Source organism: Lepisosteus platostomus, chromosome 3, assembly GCF_059453375.1.
Source record: "Lepisosteus platostomus isolate fLepPlt1 chromosome 3, fLepPlt1.hap1, whole genome shotgun sequence".
Lineage (NCBI taxonomy): Eukaryota > Metazoa > Chordata > Actinopteri > Semionotiformes > Lepisosteidae > Lepisosteus > Lepisosteus platostomus.
The window spans coordinates 69,863,745-69,880,079 of record NC_142613.1 but is presented as its reverse complement, the minus strand read 5'-3'; the positions used below and the strand labels follow the sequence as shown (position 1 = coordinate 69,880,079).

Here is a 16,335-nt window from a genome sequence, read left to right as displayed (position 1 = left end):
TTCCAGAACTTTATTTTATATTATTTTCTAATCATGCTTTTATTACAAATATTCACTGATAATAGTGTTCTGCTTCTCCAGGACACAACTTAATTGATTATTTGAGATTCTTTTATGTACTGTACCAATATTATTATTACAAATGTCCATATGTAGCATACTGTACATTGTGCAGACAGCACTCACTCCTTTGTAACTTTGAAATCATAGTCCTTATTGTGTCGGTTGAGAAATCACTCATTTTGTCAATGACTAAACTAGGCACAAGTACTGTATGTTTTGGATAAATTATACATCAATGTGAACCTTTTTAGATTGAATCTCTATGCTGGTTAGCTATAAAAACAAGTTCAAAACTGCCTTTAAATACAGTACCATCCCAGCTAACAAGGTTAATTTTAATGGTTGAATAGCTACCAATGAACACATTTCCTTATGTGTTAAAAGACATCTCCACTACTAGGTGCTGTCTTTGAGAAGCTCTGGATTTCACAATGAGTGGCGCCATCAGCTTATAATTTAACACTGAGCAGTCGTCTGGCCAAGTGATTCTGACGTTTTTAAGTGGGTTAATTGTATTCAGTTGTGTTCAACCCCACTCCAATGTTCTTTTTCGAGCAAAAACAATCATACCTACATACAGTACAGTACAGTACAGTACAGTACATTTGGCCTCAGGTGCACTGTACCTGTAGAGCTCAGTGTTACATGTTCATTTCGTATTCTGATTTTTGATTCCAAAAATAACGAAAAAGAAAATAAGGCTCCGTAACAGGTTTCTCACGATTTCCTGGAAAGACTGTACTTGTCATACACTCCATGTGTATTTGTTATACATTTGTAATGTTCATTAATTGTTCAAAAATGAAACAAGCTTTTAATGAACAGCTAGCTTCTGTTAGTCATTTATTTTACAAGTGCTCATCTAACTTTTTACACTTTCAGCCCTGTCCTAATAGTGCTGTAAAGCAATCTGGGATACTGCACTCTGCACTACTGTACGAACACCTACTGTATCTGTGTATTTACTGTACAGTAAGGTGCAGGTGTTTTTAAGTTGTGTTGCTTAATATCATTACAACATTGATGGATATTTAAAATATTTATCTTATTTAACAAGGAGTATCACTTTATCTGCTGTGCAAAGATTCAATTTAGCTGTACAGTGCACCTCATATACTGTACAGTATCTTCCATACAACAAATGAGAATACTATTTTAAATAAGACAAAAATGTAAGAAAACAAACCTGAGGTACAATACCTGTTGTATACTGTACATACACATTTTTAATACACTTACACATATAATTTTATATATTATTAAATTATTAAATATATGGATCAATTAGCACCCATAGCGGTTTTTTTCCATTAAATTTTGTTTGCCATTGATGAACACGCTGTTATCGCTAACATTAAAATACATTTTACATATTTTAGAAATTCTGGTCAGAATGATGATATTTGTTTAATGATTAAATATGATAAATTTACTAAGTCATTCAAGCCAGCAAAGTGATTTACAGCTACTGAACACTCCTTGAACTACGCTACTCGGTTTAATTCTGTGCCGATATAATTTCATGATTTGGGAATTTTCCGTAAAAATAAAAGTTGGTTGGCACTTTACCTATCCAATGATTCCAAAAATAACGAAAAAAAAAATAAGGCTCCGTAACAGGTTTCTCACGATTTCCTGGAAAGACGGTATAGGCAAATTTCTGGTCAGTTGAAGGTGAAAGCTTCGGTATCAAGAGACAAGACGTTGTCATACAGTAGTTAGTGATCTGTGCGTGTTATACTGTACAAGTCCGTCAAGTTCCTATTTCTAGCTCAGGGTTTTTTTTCCGATCCTTTCCTCTTCAGATCTGCCTTGACAGACATTCGGTAAAATACTAATAGTTTTGCTTTTCACGTTTATTTGCAGATTGGTGGTATTTTTTAAAGTACAGCATACTGTAGCAGAGTAATTAACTACGAATTATTACACTGTGTTTCATTTATGAATTCTTCTTTGTATTCTTTTATGTATTTTTAAACAAACAATATCTTTAAATACAAGTATACGTGTTAATTAACTTAAAAGTGTGCTTTTCCCTGATCTTTTCTAACTTCAATATACTGTACCTACAGTATCTAACGTACTGTGTTTGATTAGCACTGTATTCACAGTATGCAACTGATGTGCTTATTTAAGCTTTACAGTACAGTATATAACATGCCTTGATGACATTTTAATTATGGTGAACGGGGGACACAGGGCTGTAAGAGAAGCTGCGCTTTGGGTGTAAAGTTAAACCAAGGATCTGACTACAGTATGTGGTCATTAAAAGTCCCCTGGCACTGTTTGTGTAAGAACAGCAGGGGTGTTGGCCCCACTATCGAGGCAGAATTTCTACTGGGGCGTGTACAATGTGGTCTCCCTTAATTTCCTTCTGTATCAGCTTGGGAAACTCCTGTAATTTCTTGCTTCTCTGCCTCATCTGCTCTGTAGCGAGACTCCTGGCACATACTGTAATGGTCTGGTGTGTCACCCAGGTGGGATCTGCTCTTCAATGGTACAGTAGCCCCCCTTTTATTCGTAGTAATGTTTTAGGATCTACTGGAATGTAAATTGATATAAAAGTAAGTAATTATTCTTCTGGGCATAATTATTTAGTCTTGTTGTGAGCAATATAGAACTAACATATTTTGCTATTAACGAGAAACATTGGAGATTTTCTTTCACGCTGTATTGAAGAGACCTTTTTGACATCCAGGACATCCAGAGAGGTCTTCACACTCCATGCTGTACATCCCTTTTGGGCTCTTTTCTAGCTGTGACATACGAATTTTACAAAAAAACGTCATGACTACATCATGAAAACAAACACACATTTTGTAATTTTAACTACAACATGCCAAAAAGGAGGAAAAAAATCAAAGAATTTCAACATACTGTATACTGTAACAATAGGATTTTATTATAGTTTTTTATGGCATATCTACAGTATAGCACATATGGTACCCACCATTCTAAACCCTGTGTTAAATTACTCCAGTATCATTGCCACACATGGTTTCTGCCATAATAAACTTCATTTTATTTCCCAAATGATTTTCAATGGTACTCATTGCTTTCACCGTAGTACAACCAAAAAGAAATTACTAATAACACGGTTTACCCCTTGTACACAAAGTTCCCACCAGAGTAAAACTTATATTAATTTCCACAGTGCCACATGTCCACCGCATCAATCCCTATGCTAAATGTGTCTAGTACCGTGGTTTACTATAGCTCACAGGACACCCACCACAGTGAGCTCCAGAACGTGGCATGGGAAACACATTTTTGAGAGAGCCGATATGCAACAGTGCTCTAATGTGTTTAGAAGACAGGAATCCAGCCCTTTGATGTTGACTGCTGTTGACCACTTGATAAGAAAAGAATAAGCAAGAGGATACAAAGCCAGTTTCAACAGCGCAGTTCATTTAACCTGCATACAAATTAATTTAAACACGAAGGTCTGTATCCTCAAATCTCTGCAGGCAATATACAGTACAGTATGAGATAGTATGAGTTAAACTTCATTAAAATCCAAAATCGTATTACCTCTTTTTCACTGCAGAGCGCCAGTCTAAATTACAACCAAATCTGAATCACCAATGATGACCATAAAAATGGTCCCACAATGGTCTAAAAATCAGGATGACTTTTAATTTGTAAAATTATATTTATGACAGTTTATAATGATTATGACTATTATATATGATTTCAACAAAATGTACACAAGAAATTTAAAAGAATGCTGAATGCACACCAGAATGATATTTTATTAAAAACTACTGGTATATTGTTATTCTTGAAACACAAATGCAGAATCAATCGATCATAAGTTCCTCATAGAATATGTATATTATATTAAATTATCTTTAAACATAATTTGAAATTCTATACATCATTGACAGGGAAACAATATTTTTAATTGGTTTTGTTATATGTATCTAAAATGGCAAACACAAAATAATAATAATAACAATAATAATTTATTATTATGCATTATTCTATACTGAATATAGTACTGTGTTTAGTTGTATGTGAAATTCTATATTTTATGTAATTCAGTAGATAGATACTTTATTGATCCCGTAATACGGATATTGTGTCGAAAATAAATACAAATATAGAAATATGTATATAAAAAACAAATATGCAGTATTCATTAGAAATAAATTATAAATATAATAGGGTTTATTACATGGGAATTATAATATTTGCACACTTTAGTGTTATTAAAGTATTATGATGTTAATAACTTCAAGGAAGATTCTCAAATAATTTATAAATTAACTGTATTTCAGGTACACCTCCTAGGTACCACTTTTTTACAAACCATTTTAAACTTTAGAAAACTTCCAACATGATAAGTTAGCTCTGTAGATCACGGTAAATACCAGTTGCTACCTTGATGGTTCAGTATTTTTATAAGAAGAGAAGTGTTCCTAACAAATAAATAGCCTCTTGCCACTCAAAATGATGCTTGTAAGACTTAACCAGCTATTGAATAACCTTGATTTGGGTAAAAGGAGCAAGCAATCTCATCATGTACAGTATGTGCATTGTAAAATACCTGTCATAAAAAAAAAACATTTGTAGTATGTGATGAGAGCATCACATTTAAAGTTTACTGGCTAAAAGAATGAATAAACATTTATTTTTTGCAAATTAATATTTGATTCACAGTGTCTGCTGAAGGCCTGAGACAGAGAACCATTTACCACTTATCCATCAGAGCCTGGCGTGTGTTGATCTTCGTGTTAAATAATCAAAGCACAGCCTGTGGTCCTGCTGCCTTGGGCTTTGTTCTGCAACACCACAGCGTAACATTCCAGCTACAGATTTGGCACACTGTGCAGTGAAAAGGCTTGTAGGTTATGGCCTGCATTTCACACTTTGGTGACTACCACTGAGTGTGGCTTGTTTCTGCTGAAAGAAAAACAATACAAGATGCATTTTTAATTTAGAGTTAGTGTAAGCATGGGTATATACATAAAAAAGCATTATGTACGTCAATCTCAAATGGATACAGAGAAATGAATTGTTTTTGACGTGGGGAAAAAGTCAGTATTAAGTTAAAATTTCTTTTTAAAAGTGTAATAAGGTCCTACCTAATATTTGATGTAAATTTTTGCATTTTCTGCACATATGAATGCTCATACAGCATGTGCTCAACTTTTTCCAGCACCGATTTAAACAAAAGGTTTTAGAATTCTTAGTCGTTTCTACAGATACAATCTAAAATAAACTAATGCTAATTTCTGATCACTTTTGGAGGTCAATCACATACAGCACAAAAAACAAATTGTTTATTATTTTATACAGTTTAGGAAACATTGGAAATATCCGTGGTTGCACTGATTTAAAAAAATAAACTATATGTATTTGGTAATTTGTGTCTCTTTTAGTAAAATAGTACTGTTGAAGTTAAATCTCCAAAAGGGACTAAAATTAACATTTTAAATGAAAGATTATGGTGCGTACAATGGTAAAGTCTCTTTAAATCTCCAGGCTTCTGAGATTAAAAAAGTAAAATCTATGTACGTAACAGTTTGGTAAAATAAAAGCAATATTGAAAGCCAAAGTAAATTAAAACTTTGCCTTGATGTGTTTATGCCTTTTAGTTTATACTGTTCAAATAACACAGAAAATTCTCAACATTTCTTCTTTTTCTATTTATACTTTTAATTATCTGTGGAACATCGAAGATTGACTGTGCAGCAAAGGGACCAATTAAAAATAATCTTTGTCTGCTTCTGTCTTGCACAAATTCTCCTTTGCTATTGTGCCCTGGTTTCTGTTCCATTTGTAAGTTTTGTTCATTCAAATTATTATTTTAACAATTCTTCTGACACTTTAACAAATAAATCTGAACAAATAACCTTCTAAATGTTTCTCACTGGATAGAAAAGTTTCAATGGCAAATTCTTTGACTCGGTTTTTCCTAGTGTTTAGAAATGTATTTTCGTAAGTGCCGTTGTGTTAAAGTTTGAAAAATAAACATATTTCTGGAAGAAGTAGTTTATCTCCAAAACCACACACAAAAATGTATTTTGAATAATTCAGCCATGAAAAGCCATTTTGTCTTGAAACAAAAAATATTTTTTAATGGGGATCCCCATAAATGCTATTACTGTATGTGAGCAGCTAAAAAATCTGAAAACAGGGAAGTGATTACTGATGAATTACAGTTGGGGTTTTGTCCACCTTATTTATGTTGTATTACTGAATTATTTTTGTATAATTAATTTGAAAAAATAATTGCACCTTGACTGCATTTTATAATTTCAGGTTTTTAAGTTAAACATCCAGCTTACAAAGAAAGATTCTATTTTATGGGTTTCTGCAAATAAATATTTCGCTTTACACAAAGTAGTGAATGCAGATTTCACAACTGAGGGTCATGGAGTTCAGTTGAACTTTCCAGCTGCAAGTATTGAGTCCAGTATTTTCCATACAGCTAATAAATAAAAGCAACAACTAAATACTGGTCCAAAGATCTATTGCCTTTAGCCAGCATCTCTGTAGCAAACCAGCTAATAGGAGAAAAGAGAAAATAGGAAAATAAACAGGACATGCACTAACAAGTTGTGTATTTTCAGCTTTAAAGATAATTTGCTAACAACACGGAAAAGAGCATTCATGTTAAGTCAAGGTTTGCAATTTTAAAATTTGCAATTAATTTTCACACCTAAATTGTTAGTTAATTCCACAGCAACACTGCCACCTACTGTTGGATTTGCTCGTTTTCTTCAGAATGAAGTTTTTCAGCCTTTTTAAAGAAATGTTAAATCAGTTTTTAGCTCCCAAGGTACTAATCTCGGTCAACAGTGTGAGTATGACCTGAACTGCATCAGAAGCTAAGATCTAAACTTCAGATAAGTGTAATTCCATTTTAAAAAGAGAGATCATGTTCGTTCTTTTCTATTTCAGTAGTCAGAACACATCCTACTGTAGTTTAAGTGGGGTAGAAGCATAATTTAAGTTTTGCGTTATTCTCCTACAACTACTTTAACTTACCTGGTTTCGAGAAGAAAGTGCTTCGAGAGGTGGCAAAGATGGGGCTGAAGCGTCCAAGGACGCAAATATGAAACACACGGGTAAGCTAGAATCGTGATATTTGTCCCTAGGTACAGTAAACTGAAGTGGGAGAGATGAGGGTTTGATCTTCTCCCAGAATTTTGTTTACACTCTTTTATATTGACACAGGCACCACATGCCTTCTTTTAACTGCAAAAGGCAGAGACAATAATCCCTTGAATTTGTTTAGAGTTTTTCATCCCACAGTATACCTGAGCTGCTTACTTTACATATGAGAGGGAAGCCAATTCATCCAGCACTGAAGCGCAGCACACACAGTTGCCCTTATGCACCATCTGCAGCTCCACTGCGCGACAGATTAGGTAGAGATGTGAGAAACACCTTCATCACTTTAAGAGGAAACTTTAAGAAGGCTAGATTGTACAAACCCACAGTGGAATTTAGCAAAGACGCTGTGGTTGGCACCCAGACCTTTTTGTAAAATTTTAATTGGATCTTTAGTGAGTATTCAGGACCTTTGTCTCATCTCAAGGACAGCACTGCCTACAGCACAGTGTCCTCAGTCACCATAGGCTTGCATTTGTTTGGAAATTCAAAAAGAGAGCTGACTGCTAGCCCGCCAGCACTATTTGCAACAACAACCCGGTTTTCCTTAAATACAGTATCACCCATCTCTGTAATGACCAGACCCAGCCTTGCTTAGCTTCTAAGAGCTGATGAGATCCAATTTCATGTACCAATACACTGAAATAATACTGAAAAGCAGAGAAACATATATATAATAATGGATGATACAACTGAAGATGTGAGACTTGTGTCAGGCCACAAACTAAATTTATGTAGGTTAGTTTTGAAATTGTGTAACGTTGTGCGTTTTTGCAAAACTCACTTTTATCAGCTGACATTTTACTATAGGTGACCATTTCTAGACTCTGTCTTCAGCTGCTTAGGAGATTGACTCGTTTTTGAAGTAGAGAAACTGTAGCTTTCAAATTATATTTATTTTATTAATCTATATGGCATAATATTAACCTTTACTTGCTCTTTTTTTAGATTGCACATTGATGAACTTCCTCACTCTAACTTCACTGAAAACTTCCTCAAATGGACTCCATTGCATACGAAATGGGAAAACAGTGACTGTTTGAGAAGAAGGTTACACATAGGTCAAAACAGTGTTAGAATGTTGCAGCTTCAAAAAAAGACTATTTGAGAAAAAAAAACAGTGACAACTTGTTGAAATGTTTTTCCACCCACAGCAAAAAATGTAGCTCGTGATAGGAAGGTTTTGGGCTGTATAGTTTCTGTATTCATGTGGAACAGATAAAAGAAAATCAGTTAAAAGCAGAGATGTTGTAGTTGCTAAGGAACAGTATACAGTAATTCTAGCCTTCCGTTTTATCTAAAAGCCTCAGGGAGATGACTTGTTAGTAAAGGAATTGTCACTTAAAAAGATAATGACTATAAAATGACTAAGGGGCATGGTGCAGGCTGAATTCATTCATGTAGACAGCAATAAACTGATTTCATTCCACCACCAAAAGTCTAGAGTGTGATTTCTTGCAAGAGGACCTACTGTATATTGATGAAAAACATCTGCAGTAAAATGTCAGCAAAACATATCTAATGCATGCATGTAGTTTCTTCTGAGAGGGTTAAAGAAATTCCTCCAACTCAGTCCTTTGTTCTGATTCTTCATTTGCTAATTTCAGTAGATATGTGATTTAGTATTATTTTTTTTAAATATGCATTTAAAACTACTCACATCACCCAGCACGTACTGCACTACCAGCTCAGCGTCACATTCAGTGTGGTGGCATAGCGAGCATCTGTTGTTCCAAGTAGAAAAAAACCCAAAGAATGAATGAGGAAAGAATGAGGAATTTAAACTGAAAGAAGGGTCTCCTGATAAGTAACTTACAGAGAAACGGGACGTCCTCTGCCTTACTATCTCATGCTAGTAAGTGCTGAGTGCACCTGACTCCCCTAAAAGCATCACCTGTATTTATTCTGGCATTGAATAAGGCAGTTTTAAACTTTTCACATGTGCCTACCACATTCCCATGTCCTTCCTGACTTGTGGTCAGTGTCAAAAAGTTAATACTGTAGGTGACGGACAACAAATTCGAATGGAAAATGTGGAGATGGAATACAGTAAGTAGGAAATAACAGATCAAGTGTATTACAGTTCATAAAGTAGAATTAATCCCTGAATATCTAATAAATAAAAGCAACAACTAAATACTGGTCCAAAGATCTATTGCCTTTAGCCGGCATCTCTGTAGCAAACCAGCTAATAGGAGAAAAGAGAAAATAGGAAAATAAACAGGACATGCACTAACAAGTTGTGTATCTTCAGCTTTAAAGATAATTTGCATTATATAATTTGTATATGATCAGTATAATCATATACTGATTACCTGATTCTTCTCTTCTTTTTTCCTTTGCTCAGCTACTGTACAGCACATGGACATTGATGTTTCTTTTGAACATAAGAAGAACGTCATAGTCAAATCTGATGCCATTTCATGTGGATACAATCATCTCTTATACAGTATGTGTGCCTGTCAATAGTTAATGCAAGGTAATCTGGTACACTAATCCTACTGCCAAATTACAGGGACAAAACAACTGAATGTGTTACATTTCTTTCCAATATTTGTGTGATTTTATGTAACAGATTAAAGGCATTTGTTAGTATTTGCTAGTTGTTTCATTCTTAAAAACAACTACAAATTCAGTTAGAATTTCAAATGAAAATTAGACCCTTAATATATACTGTATATATAATTATGACTTAGAAAACTTATATACTGTAGCACTTTTGTTGAAAACATGAAATGAAACATAATCTACTGTACATCTGCAGCAATTTTACCAAATTTGCCACAAATACCACATTTGTATAAAAAGTGTGTCTTTTTCTGAATTATTGTGAAAATATAAAAATAGTTTGCATGAGCACAAGGACCAGCCAATAATTTATGAGTCACTTTTTCAGATGAAAAAGTTGTGTGGCACGATTGATCGTCTAAACAAGCTTATAAGTAGGAAGAGAAGGAGAAATCAAACTACCTGGTGTTTGAGCAGATAGAACTCCATATATTTCTGTCGCCATTCCAAAAATTTGCTTTACTTGAAATGTTTGAAAGTCCCCTGCGAGGGCATATTTGTCTCCTGAGATATAGGCAACTACTTGTCCAGAACAGCTTTTTGGATGCCAGAGTTGACCAACAGCAGCGATGCATAAAAAATTCTGATTGTGTAGAGAACCTGGAGAGTCCCCTCAGGACCTAATGCTTGGGTGGTTCAGAAGATTGCAAGGCTAATGCACAATTAACTCAAATAAGCTCTGGGAGAATTACTTAATGTTTGTCAGGCCTGGAAGTATTCTTCTGAGTCAGTGCAAAACATGCATTCAGGGAAAAGTCCACTGTAGGTAATAAAATTCTGGAAAGATGTAAGTTATTAGATCATAAACATTAGTGCTAATTGAAATATCAAACAGCGTGAATTAACAAGACAGCTCCAGGTCTTTTGCTTCCTTGTAAGATTTTCTATCAACTAAAGCACAACAAGCAGGTTTAAATATGAATGCCATTTGCACTGACCTTTTTCATGCCCACACTGTAACTTGCTTGATTTGCCCTCTTACTTTTTATAATTAACCAATAGAAAATAAGGAATAAATTGTCCTACATGTATTAAGCCATTTGTAATGGTTAAAACCTAAATAATGTGTGCACATATACAGCATGCTGTAAAATGCAGTGCCTTCTATTATTTTTCTTATTAGTGCTAAATTTTTTAAAAATTGAGCTCCAGCTTACTGCTTCACAGCTGTTCTCTAAGAGCCAATAAACTCTAAGAATGTCTGAAAAATAATTTAAATTATATTGTGAGCAGCTAACCCATTTCAAATGAGCATTTACACAGTACAGTATGTACAGTACTACAGTATATACTGTACGTGTCTCTGTGAGTGCCAAGATGGCATGATAGCAAATAGAAAGTTTTATATTCCTATGTTGAATTTATCATAAGGATGACCATTAAATATGGAAAAACACGACTGTTTTAATTCCCACATTTTGTGTATATTAAATCTGTCAGGGATTCTCAGGTCTTTTTACATCAGAGCAATTTGTACTGTAGATTCCAAACACGTGCAGATGGAGTTGGAAGTGGAAAGCAGTCAAACATTAGTGAGGGCTGAATATTGTCTCTTTTCACTAATATGTGAGGGTTTACAGTGAAATGACTGGGAAGGGTGGTAAATGGAAGTCCTTTAAAACATGTCTGCAAAAAGAATATCAGAGGTATCCCCACTGTTGTTGCTCACTGAAAAAGTAGTTAAAGTTACATGTGGCTTTTCTGTTAAAAGAGAAAAAAATAGTAATTTATTGCAGGCCAATTTGCACTCTGCTCTACTGTACATGTGAAATATCACTTGTATGAGACAATAATATAGAAGACATAAACCATCACCAATGAATGGTTTGAGCTGGAATTAGGATATACCTCAAGTTTTCCATTGGTTTTACTTTTGTTGTGTTTGGTCTGTTGTGTTTCGGTCTTAATAAAAATGAAGAGATTCTTCAAACACCAAAAGTAACTTGATATCTGTTTAAATACAGTAGATATTCCCCTTCAGATAGACAGATAGACAATTTGGTATTTACAGGTAACTGGGCAATAGATATTCAACATCTGGTGTCATCGGATGCTGGCTTTGACATACCAAGTATTTATTCAAATGAAAATATCTTATGAGATAATGTAAGCAAAACAACAGCTCCTTCCACAGCATAACTGTACAGTATATGTATTCCTGAAGTGTTAAAAGTTTTTAAAATCTTATATCACCTTAAATAACAAAAAGATTAAAGACTATAGAGACAGATGGAACCGAAGAATAAAATACATATATTTCTTTGGGCTGCCACTTTATTCTGAGAAAAGAAAACTGTAACGGACTGTTTGTGATATTTTTGTAAGGAGGTAAATCACAGGGAAAACCACACTTGAAATCTGTTCATTTTTGCCATATGAGTTAATTTCATAATGTTATCTGACTTCTTGAACTGCAGGAGAAGAACTGTCTCTTGAGTGAATCTTTCTCAGATTTCCCAGAAGTCGGTTCAGACGGTTTCCCTCACAGGCCTCTGACCACGGACTGGGAGAGTCTTATAGTCGCGGCTCACCTAACACAGCAAACAATGATGACATAGCAGCCCTGAGAAAACCCCTACAGACTCCATTTAAACACCCGAAACAAATAACGGGTTTATCCCATGCTGAAAAGAAAAAGGAAACACAACGTTTCGGCTGTGGAGCTTTCTTCAGGTGTTTCTCCTTCGGTTTTCTTTTCTCAGAATAAAGTGGCAGCCCAAATAAATATATGTATTTTCTTCTCCGGTTCCATCTGTCTCCATAGTCTTTCATCTGTTTGTTATTTAAGGTGATATAAGATTTTAAAAACTTAACTAAAAGACTTCAGGAATACATATACTGTACAGTTATGCTATGGAAGGAGCTGCTTTATTGTTTAAATTATCGTATAACATATTTTCATTTGAATAAATACTTGGTAATGTCAAAGCCAGCATCTGATGACACCAGATGTTGAATATCTATCTGCCAAGTGACCTGAAGAAGGCTCCACAGCCGAAACATTGTGTTTCCTTTCTTTTCTTTTCAGCATGGAATAAACCTTTACTTGTTCCTTTGCAACCCACGCATGCTGACGCGGCTCCCTACTTGAACTACCTGAAACAAATATTCTGTCACGATCGGCATCCCTCCTCTTAAGGGAGCTCCGACCCTTTCGTGTTTTAGTTAATTACTGTATGTGCACCTGCCATCTGTTTTGTGTCCTATTATTTAAGCCTTGCGCTCTCGCAATTCCTGGCTCAGCATTGGGAGATGGACGCCTGGAAGCCTGCCTACCAGCGGGTCCAGGTGAGACCAGACGGCAAAGGCTTCATCACTGTGTCCTGACCATCTCAGTCTGGGGTTCGGAGCGCCTGTCCTTGTTATCTTGGTTATATTTCCTGTCCCTGTTCCGGATCCCGTTCCGGATTTTAACCTGTTTGTCTCGCCTTGGAGGGATCACCCGGTTTTGGACTTTGTACTGCGCCCCAGATTTTCCCCCCTTGGACTGTCAGAACTTGGTTGCCTGCGTCACACTCCCCCGAGCACCGGATCACCGCCGTCACGCCCCCCCCCCCCCCCCCCATCTGTCTGCCCGTCCTGACCCTCTACATCTCTTCCCTGCTGTTCTTCTCTACTTACTTCTGGATTATACTGTCTGCATAGGGTCCTGAACTATTATTATTATTAACTATTATCATTCACTCATTTATTATTGTTATTTATTGTTCATCCTACTTCCATTGATTAACTAATAAAAATAAAGAAATATGTATCTAGGCTGGCAGAGTGGTGCAATGGTTAGCATTGCTGCTTCGGAGTGCTGGGGCCCCTGGGCTTAGTTCCTGGGGTGCTACACTGTATCTGCGTGGAGTTTGTATGCTCTCCTTGTTTTCACGTTTCCTCTGGGTGCTCTGGTTTGCTCCCACAGTCAAATCACATACTGGCAGGTTAACTGGCTTCTGTGAAAGCTGGTCCTGGTGTGTGCGTGTCTGTGTCTGCCCTGCAAGGAACTGGCGTCCAGTCGGGGGTGTACCCTGCCTTGCATCCATTGCCTGCCGGGATAGTCCCTCATGACCCTGATTTGGAAGAAGCAGTTAGAACATGGAGGGATGGTTGGATATATTTACAGTATATCTAATACAATGTACCCAAAAGAGAAAACATGTGTGGATCAGACTGGTAACCATTCTCATTGAATGTGAGTGCTATTATTTCCAAGGAGCTGCTTGTCTGTTTTCTCCTCTATTATGGAGAAGGTGCACACCAAAATATATGAACCAGCATTACAGGAATTTAGAGTAGTTGCAACCTCTATTACTGTCATAGCCTTCTTTCGTAAATACATTCTCCAAGGTGAAATGTAAACATCATGGAAGTTTTCCACATATGGTATTTGTTTATACAGTAGATACCTGAGGCCGGAATTGACTAACTGCAATTTATTTCACAACCTCAGCTAGACCTTTGAAGAAATGTAGGATTTCAAGGATCCAACATTACATCATTTGCACAAAAATCTTGTTTTAAATCCTGGAACCTCCCATTGTATATTTTATTTGGCTGAAAATGTGTTACAATCCAATACCTCACATGTCCTTTGGTACAAGTATTTAATGTAGAAACTCCAAAACTCACAAATGTTGAATGACCGAATGTTCCAAAGATGTACCAGTATACTAAACACACAATATATCTCTGCCTTCTGCAAACAGAAATAGATTTCATTGAATTGTTTGATAAATTTGACCCAAGATTTCCAGTTGGCGTTATTGGAGTTCCTACTGTTTTTCTGCCTGTTGGTGGCCTTAGTCCTAATCACCCAAATCTCCCAAGGAGGCAATAAATTACTGTGATGAGATGGTGCTTTGTATTCCTACTGCTGGGGAGTAGGGCGAATTCACAGCAGTGTATTTTGACAGCCCGGGTGTTAAATCATTGTTTTATGACAGATGGGAAAACTCGTACATGTTCATGGAGCTGATTTATGTTCATTTGGGTCTGGAGGATACTATAATTTGCAACTAATGTGAAAACAGATGGATTGGGAGATACCAAAGGGCAAGCTGACCTATACATTCTCACCACTGCTTACAAATGGCATCCATATGCTTTCGAACATATTCTAGTTACATCTCCATTAATACCGTTTAGTTTTAGATCATTTGGAAGAGTTAAAAAAAAAGTAGAATAAAGACGTACGGTGAGGTTTATATGAAGATATCGAACGGCATCTTTTTCAAATAAAAGATACTGGATTTTAAAATAAAACTTACCAAAACATTTTAATATACTGTATAATGTAGAAAAACAGAATGGATATTTAAACTACTTTACTTATCTTGCATTATATATTCAAAATCAGCGTAACATCCACTATGGTCAGACCTTTATTTTTTATATACAGTTTATATACAGTTGATTTTTATACAGTTGACAGACGTTTTCACACACCATAAAAAATATGTTGATCTCGTAAAACCCAGAAATGAACTTAAATTCTTAAAGTTGTATTTATATGAGACAGCCTTTTCAGTTTTACCTAATGTAACACACATTACTTCCCATTAGCTGTTTAATTTTTTACAGCTTGTTTCTTTTGTTTATTTTAATTTTTTATGGGGGGTAAGGTCAGATACAGTACTTTTTGTCTCAGTACAAACACCATGACATATATTGTGTTTTATTTATTGTAACAGCATGTTATTCTTGTAGACTTTGCGACTTTTTGCAATGAGTCCCTAAAACAGGTTATTTCTTATAAGCTTAGTTCCTATTAGTCTTTGGTTGATAGTCTTTTTTCTTTTGCTCATTCTTTCTAATGGTACAGAAATTAACTATGCTTTCCAAAGGCATCAGGTTGACATTTTAAGCAACTGTGAAGAAGAATGAAGTTGAGTGTTTTTGAACACCATCAGCAGTCCTATAGGGATACTCTTCAGATGACTTCTATTCTTGCACCTGTAGACTAATGCTGACTGCATTCACATCTGTTTTTTTAAACTGAACTGGCCCCTCACATATTTAATGTCTACGTACTGTATGTTTTGCCTCTTCTGTTGAAAATTCTGTAATGGGCAATGGCAGTTTAATCTCACTTTGTATCTAATGAGATCTTTCAACCTCTCCAGTTGTGCTTAGATAAAGAAACAGCCCGAAACAGCCCTTGAGAAGTGAGGTAATGATTTGCAGGTGGTGTCTGATTCTGGACCATTTACTGTACATTCTTCTGCTTCTGGACAAAAGCACTACTGTCAATCATGGCATGCTACTGTAGTGCATTGAAAATGATTTTGGGATCACTGGTTCTTTCCTTTATTCATTTGGCTCATATTTGGTTAACAGTATTTGACTTATAAGTCTGGGTTGTTTTAAATCTGATGCTGGCACATTTACTCATAGGTTTCTGCAGGGGTCTGTGCTGGGACCTGTTGGTCAGATTACTAACTACTGTATCATGGATTTCACTGCCAAGCTAATGATACTCAGATTTACTTTCAGATCAAATCAGATGCTGCTGCTGTTTCTGCTCTTTACAGGCGCTTGTCTAGTAGTAATATATGGGTGCAAAAGGATTTTCACAGGCTGAACTGTGGTTAAGGC

General features: G+C 35.7%; 2 long non-coding RNA genes across 3 annotated transcripts in view; one reads left to right on the top strand and one right to left on the bottom strand.

The window, feature by feature from the left end:
- The window catches only part of LOC148675370 (uncharacterized), a 32,714-nt gene extending 30,943 nt beyond the window's left edge, over positions 1-1,771 (bottom strand). Inside the window, exon 1 of the long non-coding RNA XR_015935499.1 lies at positions 1,633-1,771. This is a non-coding gene — a long non-coding RNA (uncharacterized LOC148675370). The remainder of the gene's footprint in view (positions 1-1,632) is intronic.
- Positions 1-16,335, top strand: part of LOC148675369 (uncharacterized) — a 50,251-nt gene that overhangs the window by 9,746 nt on the left and 24,170 nt on the right. The window contains exon 3 of one of the 2 annotated variants that reach the window (XR_015935500.1): positions 8,134-8,610. The exons of the other annotated variant lie outside the window; for it this stretch is intronic. This is a non-coding gene — a long non-coding RNA (uncharacterized LOC148675369). Of the gene's footprint in view, positions 1-8,133; positions 8,611-16,335 lie in introns of those variants that run through there. 2 annotated transcript variants of the gene reach the window in all.